The 7,131-nt window shown below is 40.7% G+C and overlaps 1 non-coding gene across 1 annotated transcript; it reads right to left on the bottom strand.

The window, feature by feature from the left end:
* Positions 1–4,684: 4,684 nt before the first annotated feature.
* LOC138989566 (U6 spliceosomal RNA) lies at positions 4,685–4,791 on the bottom strand. The gene has a single exon (XR_011465843.1). It is a non-coding gene; the product is annotated as a U6 spliceosomal RNA (small nuclear RNA).
* Positions 4,792–7,131: the final 2,340 nt, after the last annotated feature.

The raw sequence follows: 7,131 nt of genomic DNA, 5'->3' as shown, positions 1-7,131 counted from the left end.
CCCCAAAAGAATGAACAGATGACAAGGAGGATTATTAAGCTTCTATATATAAATCTTCCCCTTTACTTTAATTCTGTGTTTTGTCCATATTGTAGAAGAGATTTTTTTTTTTTAATAGTGCTTGGAGTCTTGATCCATATGCCAAGCTGTCTGTTTAATTTAAAAACCACTGGAATGAACTAAAACATTATAGCGTTAGCAGTAATTTGCTTTACTGAGTAATGAGGGCAGCAGCTATCCCTAAGCAAGCAATAAGCCCAGAACCCAGCTCCCGACTGAGTGCTGTTATCTCTGGGACAATCCAGCCCCTGCTAGGGGAGTCTCCTGAACCAGAATTCATGGACTGAGGCTGAGAGAGGAGCTATCCATCATCACCGGCCCATCCATCACCCGTTGCCCCATGCTGAGCAGGGAGTTTGCCTGCCATGAATTTCATCAGAGGTTGTATTTCATAAGTTGAGCCTGGTGATCAGACAGGGTCACCCTGAAACCCCATCTGGAGAGTGAAGCATCACATGGCTTGCCTGTCTCTCCTGGATTGATGGCTGTCCTCACATCTGTGGGTTTTAAAGATATGGAAAGCAGCTTAGGAAAAGCTATGGGAGCAGTTCTGTGGCTACCAGCAGCTACGCATGCATGCGCGCTAAGTCGCTCAGTTGTGTCGGACTCTTTGTGACCCTATGGACTGTAGCCCCCCAGGCTCCTCTGTCCATGGAATTCTCCAGGCAAGAATACTGGAGTGGGTTGCCATGCCCTCCTCCAGGGGCTTCCCAGCCCAGGGATCAAAACCGCATCTCCTGCAGGCAGGAGAATTGCAGGTGGATTCTTTACTGCTGAGCCACCAGGGAAGCCCCGGTGGTGGTATCAGTGGACACAAAACACAGGAGATGCGAGTTGGGCGGGGGAGGGAAGGAGCGCGAGGGAGTTTTAAAAAAAAAAGAACAGAAAACACAGGAAATGAAACCTGGGAAAATAAACAAAATATAAGCCAAGCGGAGGAAAAAGATAACCAGAATTCTATGTAAGAGTTAGGATAAAAGGAAAAGAAAGAAAGCACTGATGGAAATAAACCAGAAGAGACTGATTTTTATATTCACTGAGATGATAGGTTTGCAGGCAAATCTTCCAAGTTCCTATGTCAAGGGTACATGTATCTACTTTCCCAGGAGCCTTTCATTTCAAAGTGTTTGTGTGAATCTTTCCCCACTCAATCCTTTCAAGAAGCTTAATATTATCCCTGTTACACATGTGAGGAAAAGGATGCAGATTATTGTAAAGATTAAGCTTCAGAGCACTTCACTAGCACAGGCTCCTTCCAGGGAGGGGCTCTGACAATATAATTATATTGTCCCATATTTTTGTAAACTTTACAAGAGAAACCATCACCTTCAGATGACTGCTGTTTCCTTTCTGACTTCTCTGACTTCTCCATTGTGCTTCAGCTCGTCTTGGATGGCACTGGACCATTTGTGGCAACTGCCTGAGGGAAGTTGATGTGAGATTGCATTTAGATGGGGTGTGGTGGAATATATTTAGAAAATGAAAGGCTCCCAGGAAATTAGAAACAGTACCCTTGACAGAAAGGGGAAAGAAAAAACAAAAGCCTCTTTCAGTTCGATTGCCTCATCAGCTCTATCTGCTGTCTAGTTTGCATGCTTCTGCGGAAGCATTCAATTTTGTATATAAGCTCTATGAGGAGGTTTCTTTGGGAATGGCGGGAATGTATTCCATCTCCTTTCTCTCTCTGTACCTCTTAAGAGTCTCAAGTTGTCCTTTTATTGTCCATTTCATTCATTCTGGAAAGATGTCTAAAAAATGCTCGGTTTTAAGCCTGGAATGTGACAGGAGACAGGTCAGTGTCCAGTGGAGGGGGTATCCAGTTTAGTTGCACAGAAAATAGTATATTTTAGAAAAACTGTTCACTGATTGACAGCTCCACCCCACAAACAACACCCCTTAGCACATTGAAAAGGCTTTTTTTTTTTTTTTTTTTGAGCAAGAGAGATTGTGAGGGAAGGTGGGAAAAAGAAAGGAAGAGGAGTATTATAATAGCAAATGCCAGTAAGGAAAAAGATAAAATGGTGCATTTAGGATCTTGAAGACAAGTCTGAATGAACAAAGAAGATAAAATCTTTCCTTGAATGCTGTCCCATAGTCTGATGCCTCAGACACAATAAAGGGTAAACATTATTTTGGTTGGTACAGTAATTAACCTACATATATATTTTTGTTTTTTTTTTAATTTTTAAAAATTTTATTTTATTTAACTTTACAATATTGTATTGGTTTTGCCATATATCAAAATGAATCTGCCACAGGTATACATGTGTTCCCCATCCTGAACTCTCCTCCCTCCCCATACCATCCCTCTGGGTTGTCCCAGTGCACCAGCCCCAAGCATCCAGTATTGTGCATCGAACCTGGACTGGTGACTTGTTTCATATATGATATTATACATATTTCAATGCCATTCTCCCAAATCATCCCACCCTCTCCCTCTCCCACAGAGTCCAAAAGACTGTTCTATACGTCAGTGTCTCTTTTGCTGTCTCGTATACAGGGTTATCGGAGAAGGCAATGGCATCCCACTCCAGTACTCTTGCCTGGAAAATCCCATGGATGGAGAGCCTGGTAGGCTACAGTCCATGGGGTCACTAAAAGTCGGACACGACTGAGCGACTTCCCTTTCACTTTTCACTTTCATGCATTGGAGAAGGAAATGGCAACTCACTCCAGTGTTCTTGCCTGGAGAATCCCAGGGACGGGGGAGTCTGGTGGGCTGCTGTCTATGGGGTCGCACAGAGTCGGACACGACTGAAGTGACTTAGCAGCAGCAGCAGCATACAGGGTTACTGTTACCATCTTTCTAAATTCCATATATATGCATTAGTATACTGTATTGGTGTTTTTCTTTCTGGCTTACTTCACTCTGTATAATAGGCTCCAGTTTCATCCTCCTCATTAGAACTGATTCAAATGTATTCTTTTTAATGGCTGAGTAATACTCCATTGTGTATATGTACCACAGCTTTCTTAGCCATTCATCTGCTGATGGACATCTAGGTTGCTTCCATGTCCTGGCTATTATAAACAGTGCTGTGATGAACATTGGGGTACACGTGTCTCTTTCCCTTCTGGTTACCTCAGTGTGTATGCCCAGCAGTGGGATTGCTGGATCATAAGGCAGTTCTATTTCCAGTTTTTGAAGGAATCTCCACACTGTTCTCCATAGTGGCTGTACTAGTTTGCATTCCCACCAACAGTGTAAGAGGGTTCCCTTTTCTTATTGCTTGTAGACTTTTGGATCACAGCCATTCTGACTGGTGTGAGATGGTACCTCATAGTGGTTTTGATTTGCATTTTCTGATAATGAGTAATGTTGAGCATCTTTTCATGTGTTTGTTAGCCATCTGTATGTATTCTTTGGAGAAATGTCTATTTAGTTCTTTGGCTCATTTTTTGATTGGGTCATTTATTTTTCTGGAATTGAGCTGTAGGAGTTGCTTGTATATTTTTGAGATTAGTTGTTTGTCTGTTGCTTCATTTGCTATTATTTTCTCCCATTCTGAAGGCTGTCTTTTCACCTTGCTTATAGTTTCCTTTGTTGTGTAGAAGCTTTTAGGTTTAATTAGGTCCCATTTGTTTATTTTTGCTTTTATTTCCAATATTCTGGGAGGTGGGTGATAGAGGATCCTGCTGTGATGTATGTTGGAGAGTGTTTTGCCTATGTTCTCCTCTAGGAGTTTTATAGTTTGTGGTCTTACATTTAGATCTGTAATCCATTTTGAGTTTATTTTGGTGTATGGTGTTAGAAAGTGGTCTAGTTTCATTCTTTTACAAGTGGTTGACCAGTTTTCCCAGCACCACTTGTTAAAGAGATTGTCTTTAATCCATTGCATATTCTTGCCTCCTTTGTCAAAGATAAGGTGTCCATATGTGTGTGGATTTATCTCTGGGCTTTCTATTTTGTTTCATTGATCTACATTTCTGTCTTTGTGCCAGTACCATACTGTCTTGATGACTGTGGCTTTGTAGTAGAGCCTGAAGTCAGGTAGGTTGATTCCTCCAGTTCCATTCTTCTTTCTCAAGATAGCTTTGGCTATTTGAGGTTTTTTGTATTTCCATACAAATTGTGAAATTATTTATTCTAGCTCTGTGAAGAATACCGTTGGTAGCTTGATAGGGATTGCATTGAATCTATAAATTGCTTTGGGTAGTATACTCATTTTCACTATATTGATTCTTCCAATCCATGAACATGGTATATTTCTCCATCTATTCATGTCCTCTTTGATTTCTTTCACCAGTGTTTTATAGTTTTCTATATATAGGTCTTTAGTTTCTTTAGGTAGATATATTCCTAAGTATTTTATTCTTTTCGTTGCAATAGTGAATGGAATTGTTTCCTTAATTTCTCTATTTTCTAATTATTAGTGTATAGGAATGCAAGGGATTTCTATATTCATTGATTAGTTCTAGTAATTTTCTGGTGGAGTCTTTAGGGTTTTCTATGTAGAGGATCATGTCATCTGCAAACAATGAGAGTTTTACTTCTTCTTTTCCAATTTGGATTCCTTTTATTTCTTTTTCTGCTCTGATTGCTGTGGCCAAAACTTCCAAAACTGTGTTGAGTAGTAATGGTGAAAGTGGGCACTCTTGTCTTGTTCCTGACTTTAGAGGAAATAAAAATATGGAACGCTTCACGAATCTGCGTGTCATCCTTGCGCAGGGGCCATGCTAATCTTCTCTGTATCATTCCAATTTTAGTATATGTGCTGCTGAAGCAAGCACCATATTTATTTTTGTATTTATTTTCAAGTTTATCAAGTCCTAGGCAAGTGCCTATTAGACAATATTGCCTTTAATATTTCAAGTGATGGTATTCCTCTTGAATGGCATTAGAATTACAAAACAAATTTGCAATGTAATTTATTTTCTGGCTGTATAAAGTCTTGGCAATACAAAATTCCCATCAGAACACACACATACAAACATACTCACACACACCCCCACCCCTATACTTAAAAAAAAAAATTCTAAATATGGAAAACTATGACTGAGAAGGGCCTACTTTTTACCTAATCCAGGGTCCAGTCTTTTAAGAGCCCTTTCAGCAAAGTGATCAAGTCTAACCCATCAGTGGTGGCTCAGACAATAAAGAACCCACCTGCAACGCGGGAGACCTGGGTTCTGGAAGATCCCCTGGAGGAGGGCATGGCAACCCACTTCATTATTCTTGCCTGAAGAACCTACATGGATAGAGGAGCCTGGCAGGTTACAGTCCATGGGATCGCAAAGAGTTGCGGTGACTAAGCACAACCCATAAATCATATCTCTCTACTGATATCTTTCTTCTAATGTCCATGCTGGAAATCTTGTCTGGGTCCTTGAAGGCAACATCTCAGAGGATACTCAGTGTATTTAAATATGATCTTTGTCAACACCCTCCTTTCTGTCTGCACACCTGACTTCCCTCTCACTGTCAATCTCCTAATTAGCCACTCTTATCCTGTATCTCTATTTCTTGTCTCCTGGATCTCGCTGTATCCCCAACCTAAACCCCTCTTCCTTCAGTCTCACAGCCCCGTCCTCACCATGTCCTTCTGAGTCTGCTTCTTAAACGCACCTCAGTTCCATCCGTTTGTTTCTGTCTCTACTATCAAGGTACACTCTTCTGGTCTAACACTCACTACTACCTTTCTTCTGGACTAATGCTAATCTCCAGTGCAGTTGGAGTGATAGTCCTGAGATGCAGTTCTTTTTGTTATTTCCAGAAGCTGTAAGTTTTTTAAAAAATTGATTTACTTTTCATTGGAGGATAATTGCTTTACAATATTGTGTTGGTTTCAGCCATACATCAGTATGAATCAGCCATAGGCATACATATGTCCCTTCCCTCTTTGCCGTATGATGCTGGGAACTCAAACCTGGTGTTCTAGAGGGGTGGGATGGGGTGGGAGGTGGGAGGAAGGTTCAGAAGCTGTAAGTTTAAAAGTGGCTTCATTTGTTTTCCCCTGAGGACAACAAAATTCTTGTAAAAAAACTGATAATAGGTCTAGCCCTGCCAAATCTTGTCTTCCCTTATTTCCCCAACCACATCTTTGGCATTTCCATCCTGTTTGGAAAAACTATGACTGGGAAGGTAACTATGATGGTAAGTACCATTTCTCCTGCTTTCCCCTTTGTCCATGTTTCTCTCCACCATTGATGCTGCATCCATTTCTTTTGGTACCTAGAATATGCCCTGCTCTTGTCCTCTCTTCCCAAGGCCTTCAGTCAAAGAAGGGTCCAATCCCTTCTTTCTGGTCCTTTAGGATCCCACACTCCTATTCACCCCAAGGAAAGTCTCCCTAACTCTCCTCTTCTATTAGTTTACATTGGGTGTTTATTGTGTGTCTGAGGAATCCTCATCTTCCCACTTAACATACCATACTCTTTTGTGATTGTTTGTGGGCATGTTTGTATTTTGTAAATGAATAAATTTTTAAACTATTTCAAAGAAATGCATCTTAGAGTCCCTCATGGACCATATCATAGAGGATTAGAAGATTCACCTGATTTGCAAACATATGGCAAGTAAGTGGTAGAAGGGTCTAATAACTGGTGTCTCTTCTTTGTAAGCTTTCTTTTACTAGACAAATGTTATTGGTAATTGTTCTATGTGGCACTTTGAAATAGCTACAACCTATGGGAATATTTCTCCTTGATAATATGCTCAAAATTTAATTTTCTCTTCCTCCATTTTTATCATGAGAGCTCACCCACAATAGGAGGAACTGGTTGGCACAGTTAAATATATTGTGGTTCTTATGAAGAGAGTAAAACTTGCCAGGGATTGTTCACAGAAAATCACTGACTGTGCTGGAAACAATCTTGGTTTTGTTATATGCCTGCATCTATTCTTAAACTGGGACCAGATACAACAACTATAAAAATTGGTGGGAAGGGTTGCATGCTTCTGGAGAATGAGCTATTATTGCTGGTGTTCAGTTGCTAAGTCATGTCCGATTCTTTGCCACCTGATGGACTGCAGCATGCCAGGCTTCCCTGTCCTTCTCTATTTCCCGAAGTTTGCTCAAACTCATGTCCATTGAGTTGGTGATACTATCTAACCTTTGTATCCTCGGCTAC

This window comes from Bos mutus, chromosome 1, assembly GCF_027580195.1.
Source record: "Bos mutus isolate GX-2022 chromosome 1, NWIPB_WYAK_1.1, whole genome shotgun sequence".
NCBI lineage: Eukaryota > Metazoa > Chordata > Mammalia > Artiodactyla > Bovidae > Bos > Bos mutus.
Note: the sequence above shows the minus strand (reverse complement) of the source record. Positions and strands in the feature narration are given on the sequence as shown.